This window comes from Strix uralensis, chromosome 1 (assembly GCF_047716275.1).
Source record: "Strix uralensis isolate ZFMK-TIS-50842 chromosome 1, bStrUra1, whole genome shotgun sequence".
Classification (NCBI taxonomy): domain Eukaryota; kingdom Metazoa; phylum Chordata; class Aves; order Strigiformes; family Strigidae; genus Strix; species Strix uralensis.
In genome coordinates, this window is record NC_133972.1 from 16,991,965 (window position 1) to 17,014,096 (window position 22,132).

General features: G+C 50.7%; 1 protein-coding gene across 2 annotated transcripts in view; it reads right to left on the bottom strand.

Moving 5' to 3' along the window:
- Positions 1–22,132, bottom strand: part of AGAP3 (ArfGAP with GTPase domain, ankyrin repeat and PH domain 3) — a 148,568-nt gene that overhangs the window by 25,868 nt on the left and 100,568 nt on the right. The gene's annotated exons all lie outside the window — the stretch shown is intronic.

The following is a 22,132-nucleotide window of genomic DNA, read 5'->3' on the forward strand; positions in this document are numbered from 1 at the left end:
CCTCTCCACAGCACGACCGAATCACACCACCACCGAGGCTGGGAAGTTGAATGTATCCCACATGCGCAAGAAGAGGTATGGCTTGTGTAACCGGGAGACACACGCACTTCCTGCACAGAGCTGGTATGACACCTCACCTAGATCCGCATGTACAACCTACCACCTTGAAAAAAACTAATTCCATGTACAGAAAAGAAAGGTGGCTTTCCATTCAGAATCACAGAATGATCTCGGTTGGAAAAGACCTTGAAGATCATCCAGTCCTCACACTGACCGTTCTCAACTCCACCAGATCCCTCAGCACTATGTCAACCCGATTCCTACCAATCCTATTCACCCACCTGCCCACATCCTACAGTCTGCAGTCCTGAATGACTGCAAGCTGCCAGGAGTAGCAACACAAAGTGTACGGACATGCTAAGTCTCACATTTTTTTAACAGGAGTAATACAGAAATACCTACATTGTTGACATCTTCACTGAGGAAAGGACTACTTCCTTCTCTTCCTCGAACATACAATAACCTGACCAGCACTGAAGAAATCAAGCTGTGACACATCAGCTCTACCTCCTACCACCAGCACCCGACACCCACTTCTGCACCAGCTCCCGGTGAAGCCAGATGTCTCCTTGATGCACATGTCCTGGGTGCTGAGTGTCTGCAGTCTGGCCAGGACAGGGAAGAGAGACTGCTTCAGCATCTCTCCTGAGAAAGGGGACAGGGTCCCAAGGACTCATTCTCCTTTGGCCAATGCACACAGCAGACCGCTATACAAAAATGTTTTCACACCCTCAGACCCCTGCCTGGCGATAACTCAAAGAAAGAGCTGTCTCTTGCTGGATTTATTCAACATTAAAATGTGGCCAACAGGAGAATGGTCAGATGGCAGCTAAATTCTGCTCCGTCTGTGTTTCTCCACACCAACTACGCTACTGCAGTCAGGATGGCTTGGTTAGACGTGACGACCAAGTCATGCACGGCAAAGTGAGTTGGTAGCAGAGGAAACACTTTGAGAAGTTAGTTTCAGCTCCCATGCAAACCGAAGGCACAGACTTCTGAACCAGTTGCTACTGTCTGGAGCAAGCTTCGCTCTCAGTTCCTTCACTGGGGCTCTGTTCTGGCACAGCATAAGTACTCATGGATGGGGTCACTGTTTTTGCTTGAGCAGATGACTGGGCCTCATCCTGTGGATACAGCTTGGCCTCAGTTCAGGTTCCATCATCTTCCAGCTGGAATAGCCCAATGTGCTCTTCATCTGTGTACGAAGCCACCACTAGCACAGGCTGAGGCAGCGGTGGCAGGTGTCTTTGGAGAAGGTGAGAGGCTGGCTGGGTACCTCATCTCAGCTAAGACTGCCTGCATGTTCTTCTGCCTCCCAGAAACATGAAGGCATAGATCCCTGACCGTCTGCACCCCATGACTTCCCCTAGGCCCTGCAGAGCTAAGGGCACGGACAGACAATTGCCCATAGTTCTGTTTTTGTGAGGAGTGACTGACTGTCCATCCCCATGTCAGCACTGCTCTCCTGGGGCAGATGGGTGGCTGCTACGGGGCCCTGACAACGTGGAAGAAACCGGCTTCGTTTGGGGGAACAGGGGTATGCTGAATTTCAAAGAAGCACAAGTTGGATGGCAGTTTGGGAATTCCCCCTTGTTTTACAGCCAGGGACAACACAGATCTTTTCTCTGAAGTGCCAGGCCCTGTTCTGGCACATGAAGAGGGACGCTGCTGCCACACTATGTAGCAGCAGAGACTGCCAGCTGCAGGGCATGAGATGGTGATGGAGGTCACCCCAGGATGGGGTCAGGACACCCTGGCATGAAGCAAACCCTTTTTTTTTCTTGTACTGCAGTAGGCCAACAGCACGCTGCTGATTAATGCCATTCACTATCTGCCAAACCACGTCCCCAAGAGTCATCGGTTACCACTACCCATTAACCAAAACTATAAGGTACTTGTTGCCAACTGATCGTCACTTATTCCAAATAAAAATCAGAATTACTGCAAGTCACCTTAGCGTACTGACTCTCAAATACTCTGTTGGCGTCCGCAGCCAGAGCACGTCTCAAAGCCTCCCCGAAAGCCGTGGGCATGGGGCAGCCGCGGCTGCTCAGGACCCCAATACACCGCGCCGGGGCTGTGCGGAGCGGGCTGGACGGGTACCTACCTCCAGCTGGTGGGAAACTCCTCAGTTCTGAGAAACCAACTGGTTCTTGAGGGGAGATGAGAGCCAATGAGCCCGGTTAAGCTGCCTGCCTGTGAAATCCCTGCTGGTAAAGACATAATTCACTACTCTCCGTCAATGGGCGGTCAGCTGCCATGTGCGCAGGAATGCAGCTGTCCTGGGAGCACCCCGCGGCTGCCTTTCCCAGAGCTGCCCCCACCCCCGGAGCAGGTCTGGAGCCAGGACAGTCTCTGTCAGGTTGGTTTTCTGAACGAAGCACTGCATGCTATTTTGCTGGACACAGTCAGTTCCTTCCTTTTTGACAATTCCTACCAGTAACGAGGCCAAAAAACATAGGCTAGCTCTTATCAACCAGAAGCACCAGGATGGACACACGTCATTTGAAAGACAACTTCCAAGCTCTCCTTGGGAGATGGCAACAACGCCAAGCACCTATACAGCCCCACAGTCATGGCGAGGCATGTTGTGGGAAGACAGATGTCCTTCCCAGCTCTGCCAACAGCGAATGTCTGTGCGAAATCACTGATCCAAACGGCAGGCGAGCGAGGTTTCCCAGCCCTGCTTCTTAGCAAGGCCATCAGGATCTGCCAGCTTGCACACGGTGGGAGCCATTGCCTTTCACTGGGCCTCACAGATGCTCTGACACAGGGGAACCTCCCTCCTCTCTTAGCACTGCCTTTGGAGAGCACATTTTTGGACATATGCGCATGGTAACCGACTATATAACACCCTACCAAAGCTAATCCATGGTGGGTACAAACTGCCAGGAGAAACAGCTCTGCATAGTCCAGACATCTCTGGGAGGACTGAAAACCCAAGCTGCCTGCAGCAGGATGGGAAACAGTTACCATTTTATGATCCCATCTCCCAACCAAGACTCAGGGGCACATGAGATAAACCATGGCATCTCAAGCCAACACATCAGACTCATCTCTGGTTCAGATGGTGGTTGACTCCACGTACAGAGTTAGCGGGACCCCAGCAAACCCGAGAAACCTGTGAACAGGTACTGCAGTGACGGCTGCCCCGCAGAATCCTCAGGCAGCAAGCGCACGCTGAGAACCGCAGGCAGCCGCGGCTACTCAGTCCTTCTCCAGCCTGAGCTCTACCCGAACCAAGCGCCCGCGCAAAGCCCACGGAGCTCGCTGGAGCACACCTCGTCTGCTCACCGTGCAGCTCCACCGCCTGGGACGAGGGGCCGGAGGTGTGTGGGGAAGAGGCGAATCCTCCGGGACAGCAAGCGACAGCACATCTGGACAGGGAGTCAGAAGCAGCCAGAAGGAGCCCTCTGATTGTCTGATCTTTTCTGCATAGCATAAAATTACACCACAGGTCTTCCACTAATTTACTCCTGTCTGAACTACAACATATCTTTTAGCAAATCTTCTAATCTTGATTAGAATATTGTCAGTGACAGAGAAATCACAGCAACTCTTGATAAGTAGTTCCAGTGGTTAATTACCCTCACTGTTGAAATGTGCACCTTATTTCTAGTCTGAATTGTCTTGCTTCTGCTACCCGTCATTGGATCTTGGTATATTTTTATCGGATAAAGAGCCCTCTATTACCAAATTTTTATTTCTATATAGGTACTTACAGATGGTGTTGAAATAATCTCTTAATCTTTTCTCCGATAAACTAAACAAATGTAGCTCCTCACATCTTTCACTACAAGGTGCATTTTGCAAGCATTTCATTGTCTTTACAGCTATTCTCTGAGCCCTTTCCAATCCATCAGCTTCATTCTCATACTGTGGACACATGGAATCCATGAACTTCAGCCCTCTAGAAGTCCTCTCCATCCCAAAACTGACAGTCACCATCAACACTTCAGAAAGACCTTGGCCACATCTTCTAGAATTCCTGAATTGAATAATTCAGACTTGCTGATTCAAACACGTCTAAATCTCCTACCTGCTGTTTAATATGCTTCCTAATTACAGTTGGAATATGAAGAATTCATCATTCTGCAATAAGATGCATCATCTTGCCTCTTCCCAGACACCAAACAGAAGTGTTCACTGAATACTTCTCTTCTCTTTTTTTTTTTTTTTTATTATCCATTCTACTATTTCCATACAGTAATGAACAAATGTTGTTTTTAGGATTCATTAGTTCCTAATAAACTTGAAAAACTGTCTTTAACTCTGCTGGTTAACTTTTCTGTATCCCCTTGTGCAACCATGGTAATGCAGGCTCCAGAAACTAGCCAAGAGGGGGGAAGGTGAGCTGGGAAATGAGCTTCAGATACTAAATCCATCACTTTTATCTGTATGTTATGTAGAGTCTCCACAGAACATGTAAAAGTTGAAGATTAGGAACTTAGTAAGGTATATGAACAGTGACTATTCTCATGATTCACACGCTAAAAATACTGTCATACAGCGATCAAGGTGCTGTGGACAAGGCAGCCTCTTCAGCAGAAGCTCACCAAGTACAGGGCACAAGACGAGTGTAAAGTGAAGACGCATCGAGCGGTGGTGAAGGAGACCCCCCTGCATTTCCACGCTGCGTTGCTGAGACCAGAACAGGAAAAAGCACCAGGGAGGATACAGGAGCTGCTTTGAGCTCAACATCTGGATCTGTGTTGGAGGAGGAACCGGGATGCAAGATTGGTCTTTTATTCAAGTGAAGCAGCTCTGAGCAAGAAGGAAAGAGAGGTCTCCCTCGAGGAGAAAGTCAGCAGAGATGATGGACTCAGGCAGAAGTCCACAAACTAAGAAGCTCTCAGATGCGGCAGGCAGTGTCGGTCCTCCCATCAGCTGAGGCACTGATGTCCCTATGGAGACAGGTGGTGGGTAGCTGTACCCAGCAACTGTGGTGTGCTGGTATTATCTCATCGGTGACTTTGTTTCTAAGTTCTTAATCAACAGGCTAATTTGCTAAATGTATTTAACTTCTTCCCTAAATCTGACTGGTACTAAGCGTGGTGTGGATAAGTTGGGCAGGCAACAAGGTGCGTGACTTCTCCACAAGCAATGAACCCAGATAAAACGGTGAAACAAACCCTTTGTGCGGCTGTAACCAGAGCAAGTCTGGGAACGTCAGGAGCTGGAATGCTTCCCACAAAGCCAAAAGGGTCACTTTGAGGGCTGCTCATAATTAATCACTCACGGCGGATGTTAGTCTGCGGAGCTCTGGCAAAGAGCTCAATGGCAGAGCGAGCCTCCACTCGTGGTTCCAGCTGGCCATGCAGGACCACAGTGGTGTTACCAACTACCTGCCCACTGGAGCTTTCAACTTCTGCTCAATACTTATCGATTACTTTATTATGTTGCCGTTATTTTTATTGCTTTTTATATACATATACACAGATGTACAAAATAGGTTAGCACAATACAGCTTGCTCCCCTCCACTTTCTTTTGTTCTTGTGCATTCTTCACTATCTGGACAGAGAAAGACTGAATAGTTTATGCCTCCTCTTAACCCAGATTAATACATTTTTAAGCAGTGCAACTTTCCTTTTGATTTTAAGTTTCTGGTATCCAGTAAAATGTTCTTTAAAAACTCCTAATTATGATTCACTTTTTTTTTTTTTCTGTTTAAGTTCTTTCTCCCAAATGATCTGGCTCATAATTGCTTTCAGCTTTGTGAAATTGGCTCAGATATATATTTGTGTGTGTGTGTGTGTCTGCGTGTGTGTGTTTAATACTCTATTTCTGATTTGAATTCCACTCTGCCTGAACACCACCACAAAGTTAAGGTTACTTTTACCTAAGCCACTACTAAATTTTAGTTTTGTGATTCATTCTCCTCATCTGCTTTGATGAGGGTAACTATGGCATTCTCCATGGGGGCTGCATTGCTTCTCTGAACCAGTAGGATTCAGAAAGTCTGAGGAAGCTTTAGTGTCACTTGGCTAAGTCCTTCAGTGACTATCACCACAATAACGTAATTTACTCTCCAACATGTTACAATGAAATACTTCAGGAACTGTTTCTGAGACACACAAACTGAAGTGCTGGGAATGAGCAGCGGGGAGTGGATGAAGGAAAAATGGTCCTTGTTTCGGACCTCTCTTCTGGTCTGTTAATACAACCAGAGATGTCACTTACAGTCTCTGTAGAAACCTGAAATTATAAGCTGCAGAAAATGACCAAGCAATACTGTTTAAAATACAAACCAGGAAAGACACTGTGCAGCTGAAAAGTCCAAAAGAGATCACCAAGAGGGCAGTGGGGGACAGATGCTCGTGACAGGTTGCAACGATACGAATCACCATTTGCATTTAGTGAGAAGCAGGAAGCAGAGTCTGATATAAAATTGCAGGAAGGAAGGAAGCAGACACAGAACTTTCTGGGTTTGCTGCAGAAGCGTGGACCTGGGCAAGTATTGCAGCGAATGATGAAAACTCAACATTTGCACGCAGCTCACGAATGCTAGCAACTGAAAAGGCCATTCAGCTTATGCTACAATTGTATTATATTTTCTTATATAACTTCTGTTTCTAAAGCTATTCATAACGTGTTTTATACACCCTGCTTGCCTGACCCACAGAGGCTGCCTGGCACACAACACCACAACTACCTGGCATGCACAATACCAAGAGAGAGACTGTGGGTCAGCTTGAAGCTCTGCACCGGTCCCTAGGAGGAGACAGAGCAAGCAGTGCTCCATTTGGAGCAAACCTGTACCAGGATGACTCTGTATCTCGGCTGCTAGCAATGGGTTTTTGCACCTTCCTTTGGGGCACCTCAGTGCCCAGCAGTAGAATGAAGACCCCAGCCACCAAGCCCATGGGCCAGTAGCGGAGCGGTCAGGAAGGGGGACTCCAAAGAGGAGAGGCAGCCTGCCCTCAAGAAGGGATGAGCTGGCAGGAAGGCTGGGTGACAGCAGGAAGGGCACGAGTTTGGTGCCTGTAACACGTTGCTCCCCTGCCCCTCTCTCTCTTGCAGCACAAGCGTGGTCTGTATGGAAGAGAAAGTTTGGTTTTCTGGAAAAGGTCCTCAGTCCACCCCAGATGAGTACCAGCTACCCTGTCACCCCAGTCTTCCCTGGCAATGTGGGGGTTTTCACAGGTGGCTATTAATTATACCCTCTTCATTTTTCCAGGTGCCCTGTGCAAGACACCCAGAGCCAGCTGTTCAGAAATGCAGGATGCTTATAACTACAACTGCAGCCGATGGGTCTGGCTTGCTGCCCCTGCACGACGAAGCTGTGTGCCCATCTGGCTTCCCTCGGCACTTCCAGCGTCCCTGGGCTGGGCTCGGATCATCACAGCACTCTGCCTGCCCTGCTCTTTTCTCCTCTCCTCCTCACTTTCTCTGAGGCCTTTTTCCCTGTTCAGCCCTGCAACGCACAGCTCCTTTAGTCTTCTAGGAAGTAATAAGTGTATCAAGTCCCAGTAATTATCTCTAATTAGGGTTAGTGATTATACTGTTGGGTCGGAGAAAATCAATCTCTGGTTTCCCATCAGGGAGGGCAGAGAGAGCTGGGATGGGGAGGGAGCGCTTGCAGCTCCCTCCTGTGCTCTGATTCCTCCCGCAAGCTTCTCCCTGCCCACACTAACGGCACTGCTTGCCCCGAGGACCAGGAGCTCTGCATGGGGAGACGGGTCTGAGCAATGGCAGCGGGGGCACAGCCCCGCTCCTTTGCTGGGCTGGACGAGGGAGGGCAGCCCGCCCTAGGGATGCAGAGGCTGGGCTCCCCGGAAGGGCAGTGTGGAGCAGAGATCCGAGAAGGTCCTACACCTCCTCTGGGCACGGGGTTCGTCAGGTGACGGCAGCTCACCCGAGCGATGCTCTGCCGTCTGAGTGAAGCCTGAGGTCACAGGTACAAGTTGTACCCCTGCATCCTTCCCCTGCGTGCTCCTGGAGAACATGACTCCGACCACGTGCAAGGCACACCATGGCTGTGGTTTAAAGGGTGGAAGAGTTGGACATGCTGGAAGACAACTGTGGAGGAGGGTGACTGCCAGAGCAGTCTGTCACACACCAGAGAAGCTGCCTTTTGAGAAAACTCACAATGAAGTGTGTCCATGATGCCCAACCTACAAGTCTAGTGAACTGAGTGCTCACACCTCCCAGGCAGCAAGGCTCTGGGTGTGGGCATACAAAGCAGAGGGATGGGTGAGCAGCTCTCTAAAAGATGGGCAAAGACAGAGCAGGTTCTGGACAGAAACCTCTGGCAACTGGCAGGTCAAAACAAAGAACGGCAGCCAGATTTCTGGCAAAGGAAGCCCTCAAGAAAAAGAGCAGGTCTGAAGCAAGAAAGTGCTGCCTTTCTCCCCATGCTTGTACAGAACCCTGGCCACTGGGCACGAGCTGAAACCTCATTTTCATGGCTGGACAACAGCTTCTACAGCTCCTAGGAACAGTGGGAGCAGGCAGCTCTGCTCCCAGGCACGATTCCTGGCTCACCAGCTCCATAGAGGAGTCATGCTCCGACAAGGGGAGCCTGAGCTCCTTCTGGAAACCAAGCAATAGATGAAGCTACTTAATACACTCAAGATAGTTGGGTCATCAACTCTCTGAGAACGGCAGCATCTTTGCAAACGTCTGCAGAGTCACCAGTAAAGCTGGAAAATGATACAGCAATAATAGTTTTTCTGTATGACCAAACAGGCTACCAGTATTTTCACATAATAGCTCAAGTGCAGATAAAATAGTCTTCAGATGTAATGAAGATGGACTCTGGAGGAACGCGGACTGGCAGGCAAGGAGCTGCTCTAGACTGAATACAGACCGTGGGTTTTCGTAAGGGATTTCATCCGCGTCGCTCCTTGCTGCTCTGCCTCACAGATATCCCCACATCCCTCCTCTCTTGGCTGGTGCAAATACAATCCAATTTGCACAACTCAGTAACAACTTTGCATATTCACGCAGAGTCCAGGATATCTCAGCTGAGCAGCTCAGTGTGCCTTTCCACTTTACAACCAACAGATCAGCAGTTTCAGCTGATGTGCCACAGCATGCCCCAATTCAGACCTGCAGTACTGGTATATACCTTTGCCACTCCAGATGAACCTCAGACACCTTGGTGTATCTGATTTCATCCCTCATAGAAAGCACTTCCTTCCTCCCACAAGGGCAGACTCATTCTGGAAAAATTATTCCACTCTAAAACTCACTAAAACATACAGAAAATTAACACTTTTATGGTGTACAGAATATTGTAAACCACCAAAGATGTTACAGGTAACTGAGTCCCTTGAGCAGGGAGAGGACACACATCCTGAAATCAACAGTTTCCCACTCAGAGGTTGTGCAGGAACAGCCAGTGGTGACTAACCTGTAGCCACAGATAAACCTCTCCAAACCAAGGGGTTAACCCTATATTAGCCAACTGACCACCCTGCCAGGGGAGTCACTGGGAGAGGTCCTGCACTCAGAACGGGCCCACGTCAGTGATTTGTGGGGGGCAGGAAGGACTTGGATCAAGCAGTCAGGCCGCACCTCGATTACTGGGTTCAGTTTTGGGCCCCTCACTACAAAAAGGACATTGAATGACTCGAGCGTGTCCAGAGAAGGGCAACGAAGCTGGTGCAGGGTCTGGAGCACAGGTCTGATGGGGAGCGGCTGAGGGAACTGGGGGGGTTTAGTCTGGAGAAGAGGAGGCTGAGGGGAGACCTCATCGCCCTCTGCAGCTACCTGAAAGGAGGGTGCAGAGAGGGGGGATGAGTCTCTTGAACCAAGGAACAAGCGATAGGACAAGAGGGAATGGCCTCAAGCTGCGCCAGGGAAGGGTTAGACTGGATATTAGGAAGTACTGCTTTCCAAAAGGGGTTGTTGGGCGTTGGAATGGGCTGCCCAGGGCAGGGGTGGAGTCCCCATCCCTGGAGGGGTTGAAGAGTCGAGTTGACCCAGCGCTGAGGGATCTGGTGGAGTTGAGAACGGTCAGTGTGAGGTTAATGGTTGGACTGGATGATCTTCAAGGTCTTTTCCAACCGAGATCATTCTGTGATTCTGTTTGTGCTCTGCCTCAGCACAGAGCCCGGGGAGCAATGGCGAGGCGGCACAGCCACCACGTTGAGACTGCACCAGCGTTTAGCTCAGGCCAGGCCGGCACCTTTGGTTCACGTGCCCGAGCAACCTCTGAGCACACCGAACAGATGCCTTTCAGGTGAAACTAAACATGAATACCTGCTGCAGCACTGCATCTAAGATGTTCTAACCACTGCAGGACACCCAGTTCCCCAGCCCAGGCTGGAACTGGAGTGCAGTATGCTTCCTGCACCCCAGGCAAGGGGTACAGTGCAGCTAGCACGTCCTCACCCACTGCTGATCGGAAAATCCCATCCCCTTGGTCTGCAGTGGGGACATAGCTCAGCGCAGCGCAGTGGTGCCGACCAACAGCTCTACGCAAGTGCCACATCATCGAGGCACAAAGGTGATCGTCACACAGGCCTGTGCTTGAGCATCTCCTGCCTGTGTGCAGGACAGTGGGCTGGAGATGAATCAGCAGACCAGGGGCCAGCACACACCTGAGGACGATGGGGATGATGAGGAGTGAGGTGGTCTGTTATCTTCAAGACCTCTAAAGGATTTATTGCGGGACCAAGGTACCCAAAAGAACAACGCAGAAGTCAGCAGGGTAAGTAGGGGCAGCCCAAGGCTAAGGAGCTGAATATTTCCTTTGGGGACATGGGATCTAGCCCATACAGCACTGCAGAATTCCCAGAACTACTGTTCAAGTCACTTACACCAACACCTGTAAAAAATGGACACTAATAATGAGTTCCTCCTGTTCCAAGTGCCCAGGTGGAGACTCTGAGGACTGATAAACAGGACCTTACTGCTCACAGCTACACTTAAAAAGCTAAGTTCTTGGGAAAGAAAAAGCAATTTTTAGGCTCTAAACTGGGGGCACATAGTTAATGGATGCTCTTGACAATTTTGGCTTTATCTTCTCTTTGCCTCAGTTTTCCTTCTATAGAAAGAAATAATAATAGCTGAGAGAACAAAGTTACAATGCTTGGAAACATGAAATTCATAGTAACTCTAGCATATGCCTAGCAAATAAAACCTCAAACTGATCTGGTGTATCTCAGTCCTTCGGGCTTCAGTCCACCACAGGAACCAGGCACCACGCTTTGCTGGAACCACCCCGTCTCATGTCATCCCTTCAAGTTCCCGATGCACTCCTTCTCTCCCCCATGAAGTCCTGACAATTTCTAGTTTCTACTAATGCAAATCCTTGAATGCAATGGCTCCAACCTCACATTTGGATTCATCCTCCTACTTCAGGCAGCCAGATAAACATTCGTAAGATGTTACCATATGAATGTTATAGTGAATTTATAATATTTCTAATATACATATGAATTTCTAGTATTTTATACATGATTCATGATGCAAAATATTAATTACAGATAAATTTTACTAAATCTCCGATCTCTGCTTCATCTTCAGACTACAAACAACCCTTTAAGACACTGCTGGGAATGACAAGGGTCCCACACCAACAAACACCACAGACAAGACCTTCACCCTCTTCCTTTCAGCTTTGGTGTCCCCACATCTGAGTTCTCGGCCCTTGGCTGAACAACAGCAACTAACGTTGAACTTTTCCAGTCAGACTCAACAGACAGCAAAGTGAGCTAGCTGAAATCACGGCCAGCCGGGGTTCAACACCAGGCTCCCAGCCAGCGGCACTCAGCCCTGCTCAGAGAAGCGTGTCCCTGCCTCGCTCCTGCCGGAAGCATTGGTGCCGGCCAGTTCCTCTGCATATGCCTGCCCGTGCCTGGGGAGCCAGGAGGAGCGAGGAGGTGAGGGGAGCCCAGCTGGAAGCCGACCTCATCCTGGTGCACGCACCCTGGCAACTTCAGAAGCTGCTGCTGTTGTGCTGTCCGTGGAGCTGCTTGCTACGGTAGCCAGGCAAATCAAGCTGGAAACCTCCATTTAAATCAAATTGCACTGCACTGAAGGAGGCTGGGCACGAGCTGGCAGCCCATTCCAATGTCAAAGGTGACGAGAGAAAACCAAGCATCCCCGACTATTTAACTGACTCAACACAGGGTGCCAGGGAAGGCCTGTCTGCATCCTCAGACTGAGTGAAGTGGCAACGACCACTGAAATATGGAGCAGAAGCTGCCCGCTTCCATAAGCAAGGAGATCCTGCAGCAGCACGTCTGGAGGGAGGGAAGGAGTACCCACATCTGGTACTGAAACAGATGTGTTGGGGCACTGCACCAACCCTGGCCCTGAGGAGAGCCACTGGCTGATGGGGCAGGGCTGGAAAGCCTGCTCTGCCTTGCCTTCTGCCAACTAGTTCACAGGCATCAAAATACAGAGTGTAGTGTTACAGGATTCCTGCCTCTGAGTAGGAAACACTGAAACGATGAGAGGTAGCCATAGATTTTTAAGAGCAGGTCCTACGCACCATGCAGGGAACAGAGCAGCCACAGGATTACGGGCAAATCATGGGGGCAGCAAGCTCATTCTGAAGACACCACACAGAATCACAGAATCATTCAGGTTGGGAAAGACCCTTGGGATCATCGAGTCCAACCATCAGCCCTACTCCACAAAGTTCTCCCCTACACCATATCCCCCAACATCTCATCCAAACGACCCTTAAACACATCCAGGGATGGTGACTCCACCACCTCCCTGGGCAGCCTATTCCACTGTCTGACCACTCTTTCTGTGAAAAATTTTTTCCTAATGTCCAGCCACCTTGGCCAGCTGGCTTTCCCTGCGAAGTGTACGAGCACATGCGTACACTGGGGATGTTCTTGGTGTTCCTGGAACCCTGCCATGGCAGGGTGAGATGTGCTGCTCCTGCACGCATGGGCTGTTTGCAGGGTGGGACAGGCAACTTTGTTCCAGAAGTGAGAGCTGAGCTTTTCCTCCTCAGTACCCAAATTCCCATTCTTTCGTAGATTAATGACCCTGCTCTGACCTGAAGGAATACATTGTGCAGCCACAACCAGGAGAAAGGCACAAAACGATCCCACCAGCCTCCCGCCTGCCATGACCTGCACCACCCTGCTCTCTGCTGCCTCTTCTTCCCTCAATGTCATTGTCCCCCATGGTGAGCAGCGGTATGCCAGGGAAACAGGTTTTCCCTTTTCTTTGTTAATTCTTCCCTCATTACATTTGAAATTCCACAATCAGTGTGCACTGTAATTGTCGAATTTGATGCTAATGATTAATGAATTAAACATGGATCCATCAATTAGTCCTCGGAGAATAATTCTGCATAAAGCAGCGGATAATGTAATTACAGTAACAAAGATAATGAGATGTTAACATCGACGGAGCCCGACGTGACATGATCACAGCAGGCTCAGCAACCCCGGCCTGGGGGAGCCAATCCCTCACTCTGCAGAGGCAGAGCATCGGGGGGCACTTGCACCGGGCCCGGCAGAGGGGGGGCCCCGCTGCTGTGATGCTCCCCCCCAGCACCAGCGGCCGGGCAGGCACCGGCAAGGTGCTCTCCTCCTGCCTGCCTTCTGCAAACATGCTCCCGGGCTATCTGCTCTGGAAGCGACAACGAAGCATGCTGCTAGGCACCAGCACGAACCCGGCAAAATTCCCACAGCCGCTTGGAAACGCAGCGCTGTTTCCAGCCCAGGCTGGGCTCCCAGGCGCTTTGCTGAGCGGCTGAGACCAGCGTGGGCTCCCCATCACCCCATCTGGCACAACCGCCAAGGGGTGAGGCGAGTTCCCCCCGCGCAGCACATCGAGGGCTCTCCTGGAGGGGCCTGAGGAGCCTGGCCGGCTGGCTGCGGCCGGCGAATCGGCGCGAGCACTCGAAACGCAGCCAGGGGACAGCCAGACCCTCGTCGCTTCAGAGCAAACGCGAGCATCAGCCCAGACGCTGCATGCCAAGCAGTGCCCCCACCACCACAGACACACTTAAGAAAATGCTCTCCCTCAGCTACAGAAGCTGCAGCAGGAGGAGGAGGGCTCACAGGCAGCCTGCCCTGACACACACGTGTCAGACCACGCGGACTGCTCCTCAGGGGGAAGGTGACCAAGCAGCTCTTCCCCCACATAAAAGACTCCAGTGCTTAAACTCACACCCCTGCACCGAGACCAGCTCGGCTCATTCCACTCGGCCTCCTCCGCGCTGCAGATCGCACCACAAATCCCATGGGAGGCTCATGGTCCTCGAGCTGGAGAGCCCCACACTGAGCCACCGCAGAGACGGGCAGAGCTTTTCGCCTTTAACCTCCTCCCCTCATACCATGCTCTGGCTCTCCCACGCTTTGTTTGCTTTAGTCCCCTCTCCATGCCACCTAGCCGGGCTGCCTGGGCAATGCTGGCCAGAAAATCTCACTTGGGACTGCTGCATTAGCTCAGCATTTCTGGCTGAGGGAGAGCATCTGCACTGCTTCTGCCTGCTAGATCAGACAGCCTTCTGCTGTCGGAAACTGTGCCTCCATGTAGCTGCTCACAACCACAACCACCTCAGCAACCTCTGCTGATTTTTCCTTACACTTCCACTTCTCATTTGAAGGCAGGTTTTCCAGCGTTCAGCTGCTTGGCTTCCTTTTACGTTGCTCAGCTGCAATGCAGTCTCAAGGAACAGGCTCGTGTGCTCTGTGCGTGCCCATGTGAAGCGTGCACGGAAGTACACGCACAGGCATCCATACTGCATTTTCAGGCAGTATGCTTCGTGCCCTTTTCCCCTGTGTTGACTGCTTTGGAGTACATCCCTACAAACCTCTGCAAAGCAGGAACTCAGGGCTGCAGCTGTGCTGAGACTAGTCTCTCATGCTGATTGACACTGTCTCCTTATTTTTCTTGTGCTACCATCTGTCCTTCCCCACTACAAAAATCCTTTTCATCCAGTCTGCACTTTGAGTAAGAGCTGCCCTCATTCTTCAAGCCAGAAACACACATTGAATGAGCTACAGATGGGGCAAAAGAGCAGAAAGGGTGAGCTTGCTGAACTACAGCAAAGATACATCTGGGGATCCCTGAAGAAGAGTGCAAGAGAAGTGATATTCCAGTGGGAAGAGGACCTGCAGGGATCTGAAGGAGACACCTGAACCAGCACTGCCACATGTGCAGTGAATACCTGCCACCAGGCTCCCTACTCACAACCAATTTGTACCCAGAAAACAGCATCCTTAAGCTCTGGCAGCAAGACCTGCACAACCCTTTCCCACCCTCTCCAACCCCAACTTGGATTTGCCTGGCGCCAGAGGCACTGTGAGGTGCTGCTTGCACTTGGGCTGGCGAGGTGCCCACCTCACCTTGTGAAGCTGCGTGCCCAGAGCTCGCCCGAGGCACCGCTGACCCGTGCTTGGTATGCCCAGCATCTGGCCTGGTACTGCTCCAGCCCCAAAACCCGGAATAACACAGGTGTTGCCATCACTGCACCATAGCCAGCACTATTTCACCTGACCGGGGACTTACAAGGCCGGGCAGTAATTGGCAAGAACTCTTTCTCAGCTTTCTCCAAAGGCCAGTACCCACATGTGCTCTTCCTTTAAGACTTGAGGAGTCTCTGCAGTTCCCACCACTTGTGGAGAACTTCCACTAGCCATTTCAAAGTCCTTTAGCAAGTATCACTGTCCTTTTAGCACACACTGACTCCGAAACGCAGATGCAGGGATGCTCTGACTAACTTAGGTGGTTTTGGTGGTCTCACTTCTAGTTGTGGAAAATTAGACAAACAGCAAGCACAGACGGTTCCCTCAAAGTCTCTGGGAGTCTTTGACATGAACAGGGTTAAGTATATGTGTCTATGCCGATGCAGCCTGACTTGCAGCATGAGCAATTGCTTCTCCTGGCACCCGGTGCTGCTATGGTATTAGGTCTGGGGAATCAGAGCACCACGATGCCTCTTCTGTGCTCATGCTGCCTATCACCTGCCCAGCAGTGCTGAGAAGGAGAAAAAGGGAGCAGGGGATGGAGTCGCTGGTGGGAGAGGCAGGCAGGAACGGCTGGGAGCAGGAAGAAGAGAGCAGAGGAGGATAGCACAGGCAGGAGAGAGGAGGTCAGCAAGAAAGGAGCCACATCCACCAGCTGTTGGAAGAAGTGCCTTGTTCCTACATCCCAGCACGCCCCAGGTGCCCAGGAAAGAGCCGAGCATCTTCCCAGCCAGCGGTGCCTCCCACCTCCGGATGAGTTTGGAGAGTAGCGGTGTTCGGCTGGCCCAGTCCTTCACCAGATTGAGGGTGTAAATCTGCCAACGAGACAAAGAGCAGGTTTGCTCTTCAGAAAGGGATGGGTCTTTTAGCTGTATTACAAAAATGTAGTAAAGGGGGAAAAAAGACTATCTTTGAAGATACCAAAAGTTGGAAAATGCTAAGATGGAGTCTGTCGGGGCAATTCTAGCGTAAGCCACGTGCACATGCACTGTATTGTAGCCTAAGGGGGTGGCGTGTCCCGCGGACACCCAGCACGGGCCAGGCAGGGCACCCCCTGAGCAAGGTGCCATGGTGACAGGACAGCTCGCCCCGGATGGGGGGAGAAAGAGAGAAAGGACTGGGGGGACGGGGACATGGGTGAGTGCTCCGCAGCCTGGGGAAGGTCAGGTCTCTGCTGCACATCCCTCGCACGACAGCAGCCTCCCAGGCGCCTGCAGCCTGGTGCGGTGCCCTCCTGCCTCCACAGCGCTGGCGCAGGTGCCCAACAACTGGCTGCAGCACCAGGGCTGTGCCAATGCCAAAACTGTTCCTAAAAGCTCCAGCTGGCACCAGAGAGGAGCAAGTGGTTTGGACGTGTACCTGGTGCTGGGGTGGGGGCCTGTGAACCGCCACCTGAGCCCTGGCAATGGCTGACGGTGTCGACCCTTCCCAGGAGGCACGTCAGGCCTGGCAGCACCGTCGTGGTCCGCGCCGTCCTCCCGTGAGGGCAGGCAGGAGCCCCTGCACCACCAGCGAGGAGGGTGCTGCCGGCAGCAGGGATGGGAGTCTCGCTCACGGCTGTCCCCACCACGCTGGGCCAGGACCGCGCAGGAACAGCCCCGGCTGTGGCGCAGACGCAGGGGAGGGACGGAGGAGCATGGGCAGAGCTGTGCAGGATGGGGCCGTGGCAGAGCTCGTGCTGCTGAACCCCACCAGCACCTGTAAGCAGGGGTGTCTTCTGGCTTCAGGTGCATTTGGAAGGTGCCGATCAGTGCCTGCTAGAGTGGATTTCTCTCCCCAGACAGACACCAGGTAGTGCCCATTTTACACAGGGCCTTTAGACTGCGCCAAGAACTGGCCGCCTGCTTTGGGGTTCCCTCCTCACGTCTCAGGGTGAAGATGGCCAGAAGTGCCAGTGCTTCCCACTCTATTTTGACTAGTTACCTCCACGCAATGCACCCTGAATATTCCAACCTAGTTCATCTTGCCTCAACAAGAAGGAAGACTTCACTGTTAAATATAATAAAATTCACTAAGCAAGGCTAAAACATCTCACTTTTCACTCCAAATTCAGAAAGAAATGGTTACAAAGAGTAAAAACATTTAATACTGTCTTAGTGCAAGAGCACTTCATGTCTGCACCCCTATCTAGCTCCAAAAGCTGGGGTTCAGCATCCACATGACCACCCTCTCCATCAGAGAGCTAACCAATCCAAGCGCTGAAGCTGACAACCAGCCTTCTCTCTGCCATGGCGTGCTTCCCCACCTAACCTGAAGCTGTCTGTGGGGTACCTCTCCTTCTGACAAGGCCTGCCTGGGCTCCCATTTCATGCCAATGCAGCACTGATGGCTTATTGAGGCATTCAATACTCAAAGCACTTCTTGGTCTGTTTTTATATTAAGAGTAACACTTTACAAATCATAAGCGTTTACTCTCTTTATAACTCTATCCATGTATCGCTTATACCTTTAACATATTCTCAGCCTTCATGCACATCAGTCGCAATATATTCTCATATAAGTGATGAGACGTTTTGTTCAGGCACACTCATGAAAGCGAGTTCCCCCCCTTCCACTTGCGGTTTTCCAGGAATCCAGTGCTACATTCCCCTTCTTCCCCGTGTGCCTCCCAGGATAAGGCCACTCATTCTCCTGACATGGGATGGTTGGCCCAAAGAACCTTGTGATCATCACTGCGGAAGGTGGAACACATACATGCGACACCCTCCCACACAATCACAGAATGATCTCGGTTGGAAAAGACCTTGAAGATCATCCAGTCCAACCACTAACCTCACACTGACTGTTCTCAACTCCACCAGACCCCTCAGCGCTGGGTCAATCCCACCCTAGGGATGGTTTGAACAGACAAATGATTTCATCGCTGTCCCTGACTACATCCGTGACACTAAAGGGATTCTTTTTAGTGTGGAACACAAGAGCCATCATGGCCCTTGCTTAAGAACCTGTGTCAGCATAGGGTAGTGAGCGGGACAGCAGCGTGCCCTGGGGTGGACCCCTCTCCTAGCCTGCCTGGCGCATACTGGACCCTGACCCATACCGGCCGTGGGGCTTCACACGAAGCAGCCCAAGCAGTGCTCCACCGTGGAAAGGTCAACCTGCAGCAGTGGCCTGGTCACCCCCCCGGCCCCGAGAGATGTCCCTCTGGAGATGTGACACTAGCAACGCCATCCCTCGGCCCTGAGACTCCACAGCACAACTAAGCTTCTGCCTACACGTGGTAACTCTCTCTCCCCAAAAGCTGCACCCAAGCCGCGTGCTGGCCTGCACTGGTCCCTCAGGTGTTGTCCAGGAGAGTCCTTGCCGTAAGCCAGAACCGTGTCAGGAACACCCAATGGCTCAGCAGTCAGTACGGCTGAGGATCACGTGGTTCAACGGCAGTCCACAACAAGTCTCTAAAGAAAACCTAGGGGACAAGAAGGTGGCAGGAAAGTGCCACAGAAATATCTGGGAGATGCTCATGGAAAGCATATCCGAAATGTTCTCAGATAAGCCGAGACCTTAAGACCTCATCGCCCTCTACAACTACCTGAAAGGAGGGTGAAGAGAGCTGGGGATGAGTCTCCTGAACCAAGGAACAAGCGATAGGACAAGAGGGAATGGCCTCAAGCTGCTCCAGGGCAGGGTTAGACTGGCTATTAGGAAGCATTTCTTTCCAGAAGGGGTTGTTGGGCGTTGGAATGAGCTGCCCAGGGCAGTGGTGGAGTCCCCATCCCTGGAGGGGTTGAAGAGTTGGGTTGACCCAGCGCTGAGGGATCTGGTGGAGTTGAGAACGGTCAGTGTGAGGTTAATGGTTGGACTGGATGATCTTCAAGGTCTTTTCCAACCGAGATCATTCTGTGGTTCTGTGAAGCTCCCCTTGGCCAGCACTTCCCAAGCGTCCTCTTGGACTTCCAGGACATAACTGGAGAGACAGCGAGCACAATGCACAAACAGCAAATCCTGTGTTGAGACCCAGATGAAGAACATGCCGCTTGAGTCTACGGAGGTCCAGGCGTGGGGCTTTGCTTCCCACGCTGGGCTGCTTGGTCAGGCCTAACTCTGCGCACAGCACTGCCTGCAACTAACACAGCAGGCAAGGAGTGCAAGCTGGCAGAGGTGACACGGGCCAGTCGCCTGTGCTTTAGGATTTCCTGATGTTGAAGGGTTTGATTTAGGGTTCAGCTGTAAATGTTGTACTAATGCTGGTTATTTGCATTTAGTTAGTTCTAAACCTGTTAACAGAACTTATGCTTGATCTCTGCTACTTGTCCATCTCTGGATAGTCGCTTTACCATACAAGAATAAAAGTTAGGAGGACATTACAGTTGGAAAGTGAAGAAAAAATATCACAGAAAAGTAGAGACCACTCTGCCAGGAGCTCTTGACAGCCCATGAGGAGATTAGGTGCTCCAGAGCTTTCAGTAACCAACTTCCACAACTTTGATCAAATGCCAATATATTTTCCAAGGGATAAAGAAAAGAAAAAGTTTCTAATTGAGGACAAAACTTCTGCTTCTAGGCAATCTTTGCATCAAACGTCTGAAGATTTACAGCTCTTGGAGACAAATTTTTGATGTTGACAAAATAAACACAGAATCACAGCATGGCAGAGGTTGGAAGGGACTTCTGGAGGTTGTCTTGTTCAACACCCTTGCTCAAGCAGGACCACCAAAGCCAGTTGCCCTGGACTGTGTCTGTATGTTTTTTAATTACCTCTGAGGAGAGAGACTGCACTACCTCCCTGGGCACATACACCATCACATTTGCATATACGTTCCACAAAAAGTAACCTTAGGTGGACATAAGGCAGCTGCAAAGTCTGACAATGTTCTGTGCCTCCAAGAACAGGGTTTACAAAGGGAACATATGCAACCTAAAATAAAAACAACTCTGACTACAGTCAGGGTACAATCATCCATGCGCTCAGAGTCCCACGGGTTTCACAAATATAAGCTCCTTCCCCATTCTTACTCTATTTAGCTCCAAGTTGTACCGTCTGTACCTACTTTGGAGGTTATTTTGAATTATTACCAGAGTGCTGCATATGTGTATTTTATCCACATACAGATATTTTATCTTTTTTTTCTCCTCTTCCATCTACTACTTCTTTTCTTGCCCCTGGGTAAGGACTGAGCATGCAGTGGACATTAATTAGCACACTCACTTACCTTGGCAGAGGTCAGGTCACAAAGAAACCACAGACCACCTGCTTTGAACTCCGAACAGAGGCTATTTGTTTTTACCCAGACACTCCTGGTGTAAGACAGCAAATCATTCGGGTCTCCAAAGTCATGTCCTCTGAAGATTAACTAGTGCGTTGGCAGAGAACTGCAAATTTTGAGGTGGACCCTCTCCAGCTGCCCAAAGCATGTATTAGATAAGATACCCAGTGGACCCCAGTAACAGTCCCATCCCTAGCCCCCAAGGCAGCAGAACTGCAAAGTCCCTGCCAATTTGAAGCGGGGCAGATTCTGTAGCAACTCCAAATTCAGTACTCTGCATTACACAGGGATATAAGCAAGTCACCTCAGAGGATTTTTATCATGTCGGTGCACTTACCGTGGCAACTGCATCGTCAGCTGCAATCAGTCTTGGATGCATCAGAGTGAGTTGAAAAAATTCCTCAGAAAACATCTTACCATTTGTGTACCAGGAGAAAAAAACCTTTCTTACCAATGCAGACAACCATCCAATGTCAAGACCTGTAAAATCTGATTAAGGTTGCTGTCTTAATGCTGAGCCCCGTCCTGATGCATATGCTCTGGGTAGCACAGCAGCGCTGTTCTGTTCAGGGGCCCAGAGAGAAAACAGTGAACAGGGGATCTCAAATCCACAGATTTTTACGTGAGAAAAGACCACAGTATCCACCCAGTTTGATCCCCTGCACACATGCACGCAGCAACACACACATGAGCTGGATGAAAGCATATCTTGTAGAAAGATAACTAATCTCGTTTTAAAGGCTTCAAGCAGTGCTAAGTCCACCAGCTCTCCAGATAAACCATTCCAACATTTAATTACCCTCCCTGCTAGGAAACTACATCTCCTCTCAAGTTTAAATTGCTCTAACTTCAGCCTCCACGCACTGCGTCTCCTCAAGCTTTGTCAACCAGACTGAAAGGCCTCGCACAGCGCTCGCTTCCAGGCGCTGGTTTTCCAAGCAGTGGTAATCAGTAATCAAGTCACATCTCAATCTGCTCTTGTGAGCCCAACAGGACTGAGCTGACTGTTGAAAGCAGGATACAGGGTTATGTGAGCATTTGGTTTGACATCAGCATAAGCTTTTCTGTGGTCTGTCTTTGGTTCTTCCTACAGCTCCGATAACCTTCTCTAAGTGGGAGCTCACACGAAACACCCCACAAGCGCCCGCCTGAGAAGTGCCTCTGTACAGAGGCAGGAATTGGTACCACACTCGGGCATGCTGAGGGTGTACAGTGGCGCTGAAGAAATGACAGTGTACAGTGGAGAAACGTGGCAGAAAACAGGCAGTTGCACATCCTTGGTCAAAAAAGACAGTTTATCTGGTCTGCAGACTTATTCTGACTCTACAGAAACAGCAGTCTGGGTTCAGAAGGGCTTATTATTTCACACTTGGCACCATGCGAACACACCGAAGTTAGCATGCCCCATTCCCTATGTTGTGTGTGATGCTGAGGGCCCCAGTCAGCTCCCGGCATTCACCCCAGCTGCACCCCAT